The following is a 14638-nucleotide window of genomic DNA, read 5'->3' as shown; positions in this document are numbered from 1 at the left end:
AGGTGGCTCAGGTGGGAATCGAGCTCCCGATGCGTCGGCGCTGGCCTCGCGGTGGAGCGAGTCCTGGAGGTGGCGCACTCGGAGGGAGATCTGCTCCTGCTCGCGACGGAGCTCGGCGGCATCTTCGGCGAGGTCGCGGACATGGTGCTTCTGGCTCAGGGACCGCAGGCTCATTACGAAGACGCCTGACATCAGGAGCAGCTGCACGAATCCGTCCTGCCTCTTCGCCGCGCTCGCCAGCAGCCCCACCGTCCGGCGACCTCCCTGACCCCCTCCGCGCGCGGCCGCCGCCGGTGATTTCCGCCATTCGGGTGGTCTTTTGTGCTTTCGTCAGTTTTGGGTAGCAACCAAGAAAAACGGGCCCGGGTATGCTCTCGCCTCTCGGTACTTGCGGCTTTGTTTTGGGTCAAGCCCGCGAGCGCGAAGGAGACGGCGGCAGCGGGGGCGCGGCAAGGGTGCGTCAGCAGCCGGATATAATCTGCTGCGGCTGCTGCTGCGGCGGCGAGGGCACGGCGGCGGCAGGAGAAGTCCGAGGAGGATGAGATTGAGGCGGATCGGGGCGAGAGGGAGAGGGGGCTGCTTGTGCCGTGTGGGGAGGATGAGGCGGCCACGGGAGGAGGAGGAGTGGAGGCAGGGTGTAAATCCGTTTTTTCATAAAAGCCCAGTTCCGTCTCTAAATTAGACTGTTCGTTGATTATTGAAGAAACGAAGGGCCAAAACGAAAAATCGTCCAGACGATCGAAAACGAACGGAAACGCTCCTGCCCTCTCAGAGCATCAGCTACGCCAGCCGTCCGATCTGTACCCGCTGCAATCTCTAGCCATCCGTCCGATCAGCTGTCCGTAGAGCCGCTGCTCCGGTAGAAAATTCCGAGGCCTCTGGTTATCTGGGCCACGAAATACGGCCCATCATCTAATCGAGAAAAAATCGCCTCCCGTTACCTCAACCTCTTCGACTCCTCGTCCTGCGCCTGCTTGACTCGTCTTCCACAACACGACCCGCTGCCGCCGAGGCGAGGAGGAAGGAGATTGGTGATGGCGGCCGTGGGATGCTCCAAGGCGATCGGCGAGTTCACCCCAAGGAACATCCCAACTTCGAGCCGGCGACTCTCCCAACGACAGACACCGGCGCGGCTTATGGTCTTGTGGTGGATTCCCTTGCCGCTAGGGTGTTCACGGTTGGGGGATAAAAAGGGGCGGTGGAGCCAGGGGAGCGCCGCCCCGACGGCGAGCCACCGTCGCGCCCCGCGGCGCCTGCACGTACCCACACTCCACCGTGCTGAGCCGGCAGCGCACCGCGCCTTGCCCACGCGTCACGTGCCCCCCGAATCGTAGTCGTGCTCCCCAGCGCTGCCACGTCTCGTCCTTGGAACTCCGGCACGGCAGCGTACGGCTCCTCCACGTCTCCAACGACCCGACCACCGCAACGTGAGTTCTTCATTTTGTTCAACTCTTCAATTTTTTCCCCCAATTCAGATGATCCTTAATTTGTATTGATTTATTAGTTGCAGCATATCATTCAATCCGGATTTAAACAACAATTTACTGATCTATATTCTTGAGTTTTAGGTGTGAAAATTGAAGAAAGTGTTGACAAGATTGTGGTGATTTGAAAGTTTATGGGATAGAGCTTCAAAGGTTGTGGTCAGGGTCTGTACATGCTTTGTCGCCTTGCTCTCCCTATTCCCCTCCGGCAGTAGATCCTGGAGCAGCTATGGTTCTCTCCTAGGTTGCCTCTCTTAGCTCTCTACGACTATACATTCGTCTTCTTTTTAAAAATTTCTCTGCAATCCCCTCTTCTGGCCAACTATTCTATTGTGTTCGAGCTGTAATTTATTATGTCTCCCCGTCTTCATTTTGTGCAGGTAGTGTTCATCCTGGTTCCAATCTATTTCTTCAAGCAAATCTTTGAGGCTGGGAGGGACGGTTAGTTTTATCTTTTCATGCTTTACTGCTTTAGCATCCATGTATATGTATGTATGATAACTTAAATTATGTACGCTATCATTCGTGGCATGTCACTTTCAGTTGTTGTTGTTGCTGTATGCAGTAGGTTACATTGAATAGTATAGTCAAATGCAGAATTCTATTCAGACTGTCGAGGGGGCAAAACCTAACATCGCACTATGTTATATCCATATAAGTGAGCCAAGATCAATAATTTTCATGGTTTCTTATATTGAGAAACTTCTAACCCCTGGTTACATTTTCATTTATAATCTAGATTTTATTTTCGGAACAAAGATTGTTTGAAGTACTTCCGTATGAATGCAATTGGGAATATGTCTGTTTGTTCATTTACCAACATTTATTCGCATTATTTGCATACTGTTAGATGTTCATGCCTTTGATTACCTATTAGTGGTCTATACTTTAGGAGGTTCTCATTGCGGATACAACCTTCAAGGTTATTAGGCATGAGCTCCATCTACATCCTTTACAGATTCTTTGCTTTGGTAAGGGCTTGGTACTATGTACGATTAAATAGCTCTTGGTTTTGTTTTCTGTTCCATCCAGTGCTATCAACTGTTCAAAATCCTGTGAACCAAAGCTAAATCAGTAGCTAAATGGAGCTGGGATGGCCTCAGTTTGCACGCTCATCGATCCATCATCTCAAGCATCATTTTCCCCCCAGCTGATCCTATTCAGTATGTTGTCTTTTGTCTTGGTCTTTATCTAATTGTGATTGGTACCGCTGGAATAAACCCATGCTTCTCATGGATTTGATGATGCAGCTCCAGCTTATAATCCAGAAAGTGTATCTGGTTCTATTTTCTAATAGAGATATGTGCTCTTATATCAACAATTTTCTGGTCTAGGTGCAACACAGCTTAGGAGTTATTCATGGGCTTGGCCATTATAAGCTTCTCCTCTAATACGTCATTTTATAGGTTCTCAAGCCAAGGAAGCCAAGTAATTTCTGCCACTTTGCACAAGTGGATTGTACATGTTTTAAAAGACTACTCTCTCTTACTCGCTCCGATCAATATTAATTGTCTCAAATTTGCCCAAATATAGATGTATCTATGCCTAAAAAGCATCTAGATACATGTAACATTTCGACAATTAATATGGATCGGAGGGAGTATATGAATTATCTGACATATTTTCAGCGATCAAAGAACGTCAACAATTGGAGCACACAATTGAACTCATGTATGTATTTTTTATAAGCTTAAGTTTCATAGAAGGGCACATGACCATAAGTTTATATTGTTTACATTTGTTCTTAATCAACTGCAAAGTGAAAACTAGAAATATATACACACTGGATTATAAAGTGTAAGTGCGCTTCTTTTCCAAAGTTTTACTTTGACCAATGGTTTTATCTTGATGTATAGCGATTTAGATCGGTACAGATTTACATGTTGGTCATGATAATATTTGATCTCAAGATATTTTTGTAAATGAGATGGTTTAACTTGATTTTCATTGTACTTTACTCATATATATCTTCAATTTTCTATAATATGGATGACCACGGCAGCAACCAATACTACATTATATTGAAAGCAATATCAGTGTACTGGAAACTTTTTTTCTGTTCTGGAATGTTGTCCAATATATAGGACATTTTGTGAGTATAACATCATTTTTAATTTATTGAAAAAATAGACGGGCGCAGCAACGCGGGCCATCATGATCTAGTTTTCCATAAGAATGACTCCAGTGCATCCAACCAAGTCAGACACAAAACGTAACCGTTTGGCGATACGGACACCCCAGGTGATCTTATTCTTCCAGATCTCCCCGTCGCAAAAAAAGAAAAGAAAACATGGTCGATCTTAGTTCTGATCACTGGCAGGAGGGTCAGGAGAGGACGAATGGAGCATAAGGGAGGACAACGCAGTGTACATGGGTTTTCTGTCAAATTTGGGTTAGAAATAGACCACACCGGACAGAAAAAGCAGACGGCCGTTGAAATGGGTCGCCGAGTTGGGGTGTTGTCCGCATGGAGAAACGGACTCGCCGGTCCAAATGCGTCACCCTGGTAGAGCCGCCTGACATCGGGGTAGTGACCGCTGTACAACTAGAATTGATGAAGAGGACACGAGACTTGTCAGATGGAATTAGCTTCTGAACATCAGGTAGTGTTTTGGTTGATAGTAAGGCGGAATGAAATGTAATGATTTTGTTTTTATAGTTTGGTCTTTTTGGTCCGCGTTCCCTAATCTCGGGTGACATGTCTTCTTCAAGATCGTTTGCTACAGCCGTCTCTTGTGGTGGGGCTGTTGCAGCCATGTGAAGATGTTGAGTTGGTGGTTGACACCTCCGTTGTAGGGGTGGACACTTTAAACCTGAAGACCGAACCGAAACCAAATTAATCGAATTTTCGGTCTATTTGGTGTGACATACTGGTGTATGGCTTAATAGAATCGGTAGAATACCTATACCAATAAGAGATGGGTGAGCGCAATATTGCGATGGGTAAACTCTCGTAAGGTGAGCACGAGAGCGCAAAGTGCGCTAGAAAGACTAGTATTGGTGTGTGGAAACGGAGTTTTTTTTTGGAGAATAACCTGTAACTTTATTCAAACACGAGAACCATTACAGGTACAATGTTTTGTGAATCATATACGTATAAATGGATCTGTGAGTACACAAATCTAAGATCCACAAGATAGGGTACACTAAACCCACGAGGATTAAAAATCTCTGGCTCCGAAGCAACTTCCGTTGAGGCACCATCCCAGCAAAGGAAGAACCAGAGTACTTTTATTCGCGACTGCATCGCAATCTCCGCCATTGATTCACTAATCGGAACCAAAAAACTGAAATATGCAAAAACTTCTAGACAATCTTAAGAGGAACTGAGGTTCCCCCCACCTCGCAGCGCCAAGACGGTAGCCGGAGGTGAGGGGAACGCTAAATCTTCAACGGTGACGGCGAGTGTAGAGCTCTCGTGGAAAACCTAGAACACCTAGTACTTTTTTTTGTGTGGAAACGGTGTTGGACCTAGAGAGATGTCAAGAGTGATGCTGGGCGGTTCGGTCTTCGGCCGCTCTCATAACCTGAAATACCCAAATAATCTAAAAGAATTCAAAATGTTAGCCGGCCCAATTAACTCCTACTGCCCAATTTACTGTCTTATGCCTATAGCCCAAAAGCCAACTCCCTTGTACGCAGCCCATCTTCTCCTCGCATGGTTCCGTGTGTAGATCAAACAAACGTCAGATCATCAACGCCATTTAGCATTTTACCGTTATTGAAAGTCTTTAGTACCTTATGATCTCAAATATAAATCTGAGGTAATCATCTTTCAAATTGCAAAATCTAATATTTATTAAGCCAATTGAGCATTTAAACATCTTGGGCTTAATATAAGCAGATAATATTGTCATTGTACCAACATTCATGTTGTACGAATTGCTAAAATCAAATATATTTGGGGCTGATATAGAGCGCGATGTGGCGCTGTAGCCTCTGCGCGCGATGGCACCCCCACCCGGCGTCCAGGCCATTGGTCTGCGCTGCCCACTTTCCACGTCACGTGTCCTAGGCTAGCATTTTCTGAATTCCCAACAGAATAGCAGAACATCGTTCGCTAAAGAAAAAAGAAGAACAGCGGGAACTGTCAGGGACTACCGAGACTTGATCACACTTCCGTACGAGAACTTGCCATCGTTAAAGCACGCGAACAGCCATGCCATGCGGTCTTGTTAAGCACAAATGAAATGGTTACGGTCTGCGAACAAATTGTCACCCCAAAATATTGTTCCACAATCGCACACAAATCGTCACCTCTAATTATTAAAACTTGTCATTTCAAAACGCACATAAATTATCACCTCTGATTATTACAAATTACCGCATTTAATGAATAAAAATAACCATGTTCATACATTTTAGCCAAGATCTACCACACAAGTTGCATCTCGCATCTTCTCCACTTCAAATCGAGCTACAACCTTTACTCAAAACAATCCCACAAACCGTATCTCCACATCGCTCTTAATGAACACAAATTGACACTCTTAATGCACATAAATCGCCACAATATGCAGACAAATTGTCACCATCTAATAAACACAAATAACCATGTCCGTACACCAAGGTCAAAATCTATCACTCGTCACCGCATCTTGCATCTTCTCCACTTCAAATCGAGTTACCACCTCCAAACAAACAAACCATATCTCCTTGTTGCCCCTAACAAACACAATTGTCATCCCTGATGAACACAAAATGCAAGCCTCAATGGACAAAAGTTAGCACCCCTAACAAACACAAATTGCCAGCCCGAATGCATACAAATTGCCAGCCATAATAAATACAAATTATCCCCCTCAATGCATACAAAATTGACAGCCTCATTAAATACAATTTGCCAACCCAAATGCACACAAATTGCCAGCCCAATGAATACAAACTGTCAACTGTTAAAATGATCCATACAAATCCTATCTTCATGTTGTCCCTAACGAACACAAATTGACAGCTCTAAATGCACACAAATTGGCATCTCTGATGAACACGAATTGCCACCCTCGATAAACACGAGTTGCCACCCTCGATGCAGACGAGTTGCCAACCCTAATGAATACGAGTTGCCATGTTCTTGCAATTTGGTCAAAATCTAACACACACCGCTGCATCCCTTATCTAGTCCACTCCAAATCGAGCTACTGCCTGCATTCAAAACGACCCCACACAAACACTATCTTCTTATCGTTAATCTGCTTGCTGCAACCCAGGAATCCACCAAAACAATTATGAAAATTGGATAGGGAAACACCATTCGTACCTCACCGACACGTGGCGGCCGGATAGGACTAGGAAGCAGCCACGGGCCACGGCGGCTACAGGTATTGCTCGTGGCGGCGGCGCGGACGGCTCGTGGTGACGCGCGTCAGCGGCTGTTCGTTGCAGAGCTAGGGCGGATGCTGCAGCAGCGCACGGCGGCAGGGGCAGCGCGAGGGCACGACCGGCTGGGCTCGCGGAGGTGGCCGCCAGGGCAGCGCGCGGTGGCAGGGCTCATGGCGGTGGCTCGGTGCGGCGCGGGCAGCGCGCGGGCGGGACGGCCGGGCTCGCGGCGGTGGCGGGGCTCGGGGCGGCAGAGCTCGCGGGGGAGGTCGGGGCAGGGCGAGGCGGTGGCTCGGGGCAGCGCGGAAGCCAAGGGGAGGCAGGGGCGGCGCGCGGCGGTGGATCGGGCCGGCGCGGCGGAGGCCTGGGCAGCGCACGGCGTTGGCTCGGGGCGGCACGCGGTGGCGGGGCTCCTGGCGGCGCGGGCAGCGCCCCGCGACGGGGTTCGGGGCAGCGCGTTTGACGCACCGGCGATGGGACTGCGCGTGGGAAGAGGGAGAGGAAGAGGATGGGTGGATGAGCACGCGTTGCGCAGCGAGGTCAACGAGCGAACGTTCCTTCGTTATAATTCCCGATATATTTGAACATGAAAATATTTACATTCATACGTATTCTGAAATTTAAAACTCAACAGAGAAGTAAACATGACATGCCAAAACATGATAAGTACTGTGTCTACAGTACGGTTAGTTGGACTTGTTCGCAATTGTCCATGTAAATCGGGTTCAATTTGCAAACCAGTAAGACCTACAGAAAATACAGGGATGGTGGCAGAGTTATGATGAATCCAGAGGACTAAATCAAAATTTGCCCATCCATCCCGTGTGGTTGGGGTTGAGAAATCCCCAAATCGCCGCCACCGAACAGGCAGGGCACCACCACCGCCGATGGAGGGCAGGGAGGAGGCGAGGAGCTAGCCGACGGGGGCAGAGGCTCGACGCCGTATGCGCCTGTAGGGAGGGGCCGCAGGGAGGTGCCAGCGCCGGGAAGGACCGGGCCGTGGTGCGCCGCCGATTGGAGTCGGGAAGAGGCGCCGGGAAGCCTGGAGGCTGCTTGCCGAGACCTTCCACCGCTGCTTCGCCGTGCCGCTACCGTTGGGCGAGGTTGGCTAGAGGGCGCCGCCTCTGCGCTTGGAGGGGCCGGGCTGATGGCCATGGCCGGGTGCAGGGTGGGCAGGAGGCGCGTCGGGCCGTCGAGGCCGATTCAAGGCCCCGGTGGAGGCCGCAACGCACGCTGTGGAGAGGCCTTGTGGCCAAGCACTGAGGCGTTTGAGGTGGTTACGCCACGAGGAGCCAGGAGAATCCTGTTTGTCGGTGAGAAATCGATCGAAGTGTATATAGCCTTGATGTGACTTTTGTTCATCGATTTGTTGTACTTCGATTCTCTAGTTGATCCTTTTCGATGGGAAGGCTTGATTGGATGAATCAATCGTCTAGATCCATTTCCATGTGTGCGCATGCTCTACGCATGATCGATCTCAGATCGATTTCATCGTCGCCTGCCATGTGCAGGGGCCTTCACTTCATCTTCTTGTTAGGCCAATTGATTTCTATGGAGAGCAACTTTCGTGATAACATGCTAAGAATAGAGAGTAAACGAGATTGAGAAGAAGCGAATGATTCAAGCGTGTGTTTTTTATTGATGATTATTGTATATAAAAGATTATAAAGGGTGCCATCAAAATGTGTCTATTGGAAGAGATGTCATCAAAAGATGCCAGTTACATATTAGAGAGAGGGAAGGAAGTGTCCCTTAAGTATGGATTCCTATAATTCTAACATCCCACGTGGTCAACTCCCTCTGCTAAAAAAAGGTCAACTCCCAAATGCAGATCTCCCCGTCGCCCACATGGCCGCAGCCGCCAGACGATATTTCCCGATCCTCGTCTTGAAGTCCTGATCCCTCCCAAAATCTTCCTCCGGCTCTAACTCCTCTCCTCTGCCACTCACCCCTTCTAGCCGGAAGCCCCCAATGGTACCCTGGTGGCCGACGTCCCTTCGAGCTTCTCAAGGCGTTCTGCTGGACGGCGAGCTCCGCCCCTAGTTCGTGGAGGAAGTTCATTTCCAGCCCTAGTTTCCATGGCAGAAGGTCATCTAGCCCTACTCTCTTGCTTGGAAGTGAGGTCGCGTTGGAAGTGCCGGTAGCTACATTTTTGAACAACGGTCACTTAATTGATTCACAGAAAAAAGTACAATAGATCGATACAATCGAAACAGACATAAGCAAAGAAGATCAGCTATAGAACTGTAAGCTTCGTCATGGTCCTTCAAAATCAACATCTCTGGATCCATCTTTTGTATTTTGACGTTTTCCCATTTATCCGGTAACGAAATTGCAGAACAATATGTTTGCACAAGTTAGACTAACCTCATAGGTTATAAAAAGCTGCATGACCCATCCATCTCAAACAATGCGAACCTAGGATCGCTGAACAGCTAATTTTTTTTAAATAATACGAATTTTTTAATCATTTCCGAAAATAATACGCGTTTTCCAAAAATCCCAAAAATAATGCAGCCTCGGACTGGGCTAGGCCGATTGGGCCCAGTCGGCCTAGCCCAAGCTGAGTAGGCCCAGTCGGCCCGGCCAAGGCCGGCTGCCGAGCGCGCGGGGCCCACTGGAGCCAGTCGGCCTGGCCCAGGCCGACTGAGCCCAGTCGGCTTCGCCCAGGCCGATTGGCCACTCGGCCTGGCCGTGGCCGACAGGCCTCCCGGGGAATCTCCTTTTCTCTTTTTTCTTTTTCTCTTTCTCCTTTCCTTTCCTCACTTCCCATCGCGCGAGCCCAGTCCACCGAGCCCTGTTCTTCTTCCTGCTGGCTGCACCTTGTGTTCTTCTTCTCCTCTTCTTCTTCCTCAAAAATGCCCCCAAATTCTTGCCAAAATGAGTGAGTTTTGATCCCGTTTAACCCACAAAACTGCATCCCCTTGCTATTTAGCACCCAATGACATCTTGATCTAATCTTTTCGTTGAACATTTTGAGCTAATTTCGTGTTCCTAAGTTGGGGCAATGGTGGTGGTTTGGAGGAGTTTGGAGGTGGTGGTGGTGCTCATCCGGTGAGTGTGAGGCTGCTCGAGGTTGGGGTTCACACGCTTCAAGGGTAAATCCTAATCTCTCACGTATTTATCCTATAATATATATGTTTATGAGGATACGTGTGTATGTATATATAGAAGTATGTTTTAGCGTTTTGTAGAGCTCATTATTTTGGACAACTGTTAATGTCGTACTGCTTAGTATTTGATGCGTCTAAATATTATGGCCGGTAGTAATATATTTTGATAGAATAGATTTTTTCTGATGCCGTACTGCTTAGTATTTGACGCGTATTAATATTCTTAATATGCCGTACTGCTTAGTATTTGACGCGTTCTAATATTTTTTATATGCTGTACTGCTTAGTATTTGACGCGTCTAAACAATTTTTATAGGCCATACTGCTTAGTATTTGATGCGTCTAAACATTTTTTATATGCCGTAATGCTTAGTATTTGACGCGTATTAATATTTTTAATATGCCATACTGCTTAGTATTTGACGGTCTTAATATTTTTTATATGCCGTACTGCTTAGTATTTGACACGTCTAAACATTTTTTATATGCCGTATTGTTTAGTATTTGTCGCGTATTAAAATTTTTAATATGCCGTACTGCTTAGTATTTGACGGTCTTAATATTTTTTATATGCCGTACTGCTTAGTATTTGACGGTCTTAATATTTTTTATATGCCATACTGCTTAGTATTTGACGCGTCTAAACATTTTTTATATGCCGTATTGTTTAGTATTTGTCGCGTATTAATATTTTTAATATGCCGTACTGCTTAGTATTTGACGCGTCTAAACATTTTTTTAGGCATCAGAGATGTCCGGTGTAGTGAAGTTTGTTTTTTACTACGGTTCCGGTATTGTCTTAACAACCGAGCACGGAGCTGATCTGAGTCAGTTTAAGTATGTGGAGTTGGATCTAACAGGCCCTCAAACATGGATGTTTAGTCAGCTGCAGGAATGGTTGGCAGGATGTTTAGCGGTCAATCCTGAAACATACACCGTCCTTGTGCAAGCATTGTGGACCAAGTTAAGTTTGAATATTTTCTGGGTTTTGAGGCTGATAGACTGGACATCAAAGTGGGTGCGCTGGTTAGAAAGTTGCGAGAAAAGGGGAACTACACCTGTCGCCTTAATCCAGGTTGTCGCTCATGAGACCAATCTAGTTAAAGGCGAGGGTGAATCAAGTTATGACTTGTCCAATGCAAACTCTATGTCGAATGTTGGAGGTGGTGGTTATGAATCAGGCCAGAGCTCCAGGGCAGTAGGAGAGGATGAGTACACTGGCGAGGCAGATGCGGACGAAGAAGATGGTCACTTGCAGAACGAGATGGAGGATGAAGATACAGATGGTCGTAGTTCTTATGACGATGAGTCTCATGAGTCAGACGAAGAGGAGGTGCCGATTCCTGCATCATGGAATCAGCACTTCTCTTAAGCTATGACCGTGGACGATGGGCATGACTCTGCATGGCAATATCATCAGAACAACATTGCGAAGCGTGCCAGATTTCGTGACAAGAAACATCTGCAGGATGCCATAGTTGCTTGGGCAATGTCCACGCAAAGGGTTTTGAAAACAACAGTCTCTTCACAAAAATATCTGACAATGGAGTGCGAACAAATAGATTGTCCCGGGAGAGTGCATGGCTATGTTCCCAAGTATGACACAGATTGGGTTGTGAGTGACTTGGTGTTGCACACATGTGTCATTCCCAGTATCCCTCAAGACCATCGTAACCTCTCGTCGACGCTTCTTGCTCGGTTGCTTTACACCGAGATAGTGGAGAGCAAAGCAATGGAAGTGAAGGCCATCATGCATAAGGTCAGGGTAAGGTTTAAGTACAACATTTCGTATGGCAAGGCTTGGAGGGCTAAGCAGAGGGCTCTTGAGGAAAGATTTGGTTCGTTTTTTGACTCGTACGACTCTGTTGTCCACCTCCTCCATACATTGCAAGCCCGTAATCCAGGCACCTATGTCGACATCCAACACTTTCTGCACCCAGAGTATCCAACTGTGAGGGTGCTGCAACGACTATTCTTCACTTTCGGTGTATGCGTCCAAGCTTTCCATCATTGTCGACCCGTGTTATGCGTAGATGGCACTTTTCTCACTGGCAAATACAGGGGGCAGATCTTGACTGCCATTGGTCAAGACGGCAACAATCAAATCGTTCCGCTCGCATTTGCTTTCGTGGAGGGTGAGAACACTGAAAGTTGGTTATGGTTTTTCAGGCAGCTCAAGAGAGCAGTTGTGCATGATAAGCCGAATGTGTGCATCCTTCATGACAGACATGCAGGCATACTCAGTGCGATAAGGACACTGACAAACCCTGGGCCTGATGAACAGACTCCATGGCAGGACATGCAGAGTCGTTGGTGCATGCGGCATTTGGGGGCCAACTTCTTCTCGCAGTTCAAGAACAAGTCACTTATGAATCTGTTCAAGAAACTCTGCAAACAGAACCAACAATGGAAGTACACTACGATACGTGGTTATCTTGATGAGTTCATGAAGAAACATGTTAGGGAGAGGACAGTGGCACGAAACACAGCGGTAGCAGCACACGTAGCAGCAGTGGCTGCACAGACAACAGTTGGAATAGGACTATCTGAGGAAGAACCTGTTGGGCTTTGTGACTTGCCAGGGTTTGACCCACCCGGCTCTAGGAGAAGGGTTGGGAGGCAGATTAAAAACTTTCAGCAGTGGATAGAGCACGAGCTTCTGGAGCGGTGGTCTTTGCTGCACGACACACATGGCATTAGGTACGTCGTCATGACTACTAACCTTGCAGAGACATACAACTTTGTCCTGAGGGGAAATAGGGCTTTACCACTTACAGCCATCGTCGAGGGTATTTTCCATGGCACGGTGAAGTATTTCAGAGAAAGACGACAGAGAGTTGAAATGCATATCATGAACAACCCAAATACACCGTACTGTGAAAAGATTATGAAGTACGTGGATGAGAAGATGGAAAAAGCTAGGTCTCATACTGTCGTCGCCATCGGTAATCAAGAACACAGGTTTGAAGTGCGCTTGCCAACTGACAAGTTCGGCATTGGAAATGAATTGAGGACATAGGAGGTGAAGATTGGAAATGAAGCGTGGCCAACGTGTGAGTGCACCTGCAACAAACCAAAGTTGCTTCACCTTCCTTGCTCACATGTACTTGCTGCTTGCGGGCAGCTAGGGATGGACGCAATCTCATTTGTGTCTTCCTATTACCTGAAAGAGTCTGTGCTTAGCACATGGACGGGTGAGATGCTAGGGTTTCGTGCAATGGGCAATTTCAACAAGGTAACCCCTGGTGAAAGACGGTACATCCCTGACCCCGGGCTACTACGGACAGGCACAGGCAGACGCCCGTCCAGGCGCATCCGAAATGATATGGATGAATCTGAAGCCGGAGGACCGTCACGACAATGTTTTCTATGCAACCATTTTGGCCACAGGGACACTTATTGTCCAACTTTCGGTACTGGTGGAGCTACTGCCCGTGGAAGAGGGAGACGTGGACGACGAGGGAGAGGAAGAAACTAGGCTTATCATGCATATGTGAAACTATGTTTTAATTTGTACCCTATGTTTTAATTTGTACTGTATGTGAAACTTTGTGTTAATTTGTACTCCGTGAAACTATGTGTTAATTTGTACTCTATGTGGAACTAAGTTTTATTTAGTACTCTGTGAAACTAAGTGTTAATTTGTGCCCTATGTTTTAATTTGTACTCTGTGTGGAACTGTGTGTTAATTTTACGCTTTGTTCAACTATGTTTTAATATGTACTCTCGGTTTAACTATGCTTAACTTTAATTTGTATGTCTAACTATGTTTATAAATGTTGCAGGCACAAAATGGAGAGAGTATCATTGCTATCTCCAGAGATTGAGAGTAAGCATCGGGCTGCTCGATTGGTGGCGCATCCTGGGAGTGTCGAGCCCCTTGTCACGCGCACTCCGAAGGAAAATTGGATGATACACCCTGCCTGGATTCAGCGGTATTTATTCAATCATCCCTTGCATGTCCATTTTATTTATTCATCCCTTGCATGTACATTTCATTCAATAATCCCTTGCATGTCCATTTTATTTATTCATCCCTTGCATGTCCATTTTATTTATGCAGTTTGAAGTGGGCTAGCCTTTTACCTTTTGCACGACTTGTTGAGGAAACTCGTGCGGAAATGGTAGAGGGCGAGCGACGAGGCTTCAACTCTACACGGGTACAAATTGACCACTCGCTGCTGAGCTGCTTAGTGGACAGATGGAGACCCGAGACACACACGTTTCACTTTCGCTGGGGAGAGATGGCTCCTACTCTCCAGGATGTGTCGATGCTGCTGGGACTACCATTGGTGGGTGAGCCCATAGGACCGTTGCAGGCACCAGCTGATTGGCAGGAGGGTATGGCAGTACGCTTTCAAGGTATGTGTTAATTCGTGTCCTGTGTTTTAATTTGTACTCTATGTGGAACTATGTGTTAATTTGTGCTCTACGTTTTCAAGGTATTCTTGCCGGAGCTAGGCCACTCACCTCGGAGGCTCACGGACCTAAGCTAGATTGGTTGCTCAATTACCAGGTTAGATCGATGTGTTTTAAGTTAATATATCTAAGAGCATAGCTCATATACTTGCATGGGTTTACTAACACTTGGTTTTTGTTGCATGCAGATTCAGAAGTTTGGGTATCCAGAGACCCAAATGACTGAGTCTCAGATCACTCGGAGTCTTGAGGCATATATAATGTGGCTTCTCGGGAAGGTTATGTTCACCGAGAACCACGTCA

General features: G+C 47.0%; 2 long non-coding RNA genes across 4 annotated transcripts; one reads left to right on the top strand and one right to left on the bottom strand.

The window, feature by feature from the left end:
* The first annotated feature begins 906 nt into the window (after nucleotides 1-906).
* Nucleotides 907-4350, top strand: LOC104581578. 2 transcript variants are annotated; one of them, XR_002962086.1, is made up of 6 exons: nucleotides 907-1427; nucleotides 1569-1728; nucleotides 1865-1925; nucleotides 2517-3155; nucleotides 3615-3725; nucleotides 3808-4350. It is a non-coding gene; the product is annotated as an uncharacterized LOC104581578 (long non-coding RNA). The 2 variants fall into 2 exon arrangements; XR_001406618.2 differs by having other exon boundaries at nucleotides 908-1427; nucleotides 3805-4350.
* Nucleotides 4351-5951: 1601 nt separating this feature from the next.
* Nucleotides 5952-7357, bottom strand: LOC106866659. Of its 2 annotated transcripts, none has more exons than XR_001407608.2 (2): nucleotides 6745-7357; nucleotides 5952-6657 (listed from the first exon to the last, which is right to left on the bottom strand). It is a non-coding gene; the product is annotated as an uncharacterized LOC106866659 (long non-coding RNA). The 2 variants fall into 2 exon arrangements; XR_001407609.2 differs by having other exon boundaries at nucleotides 5952-6629; nucleotides 6745-7354.
* Nucleotides 7358-14638: the final 7281 nt, after the last annotated feature.

The sequence above is a fragment of the Brachypodium distachyon genome, chromosome 1 (assembly GCF_000005505.3).
Source record: "Brachypodium distachyon strain Bd21 chromosome 1, Brachypodium_distachyon_v3.0, whole genome shotgun sequence".
NCBI lineage: Eukaryota > Viridiplantae > Streptophyta > Magnoliopsida > Poales > Poaceae > Brachypodium > Brachypodium distachyon.
Note: the sequence above shows the minus strand (reverse complement) of the source record. Positions and strands in the feature narration are given on the sequence as shown.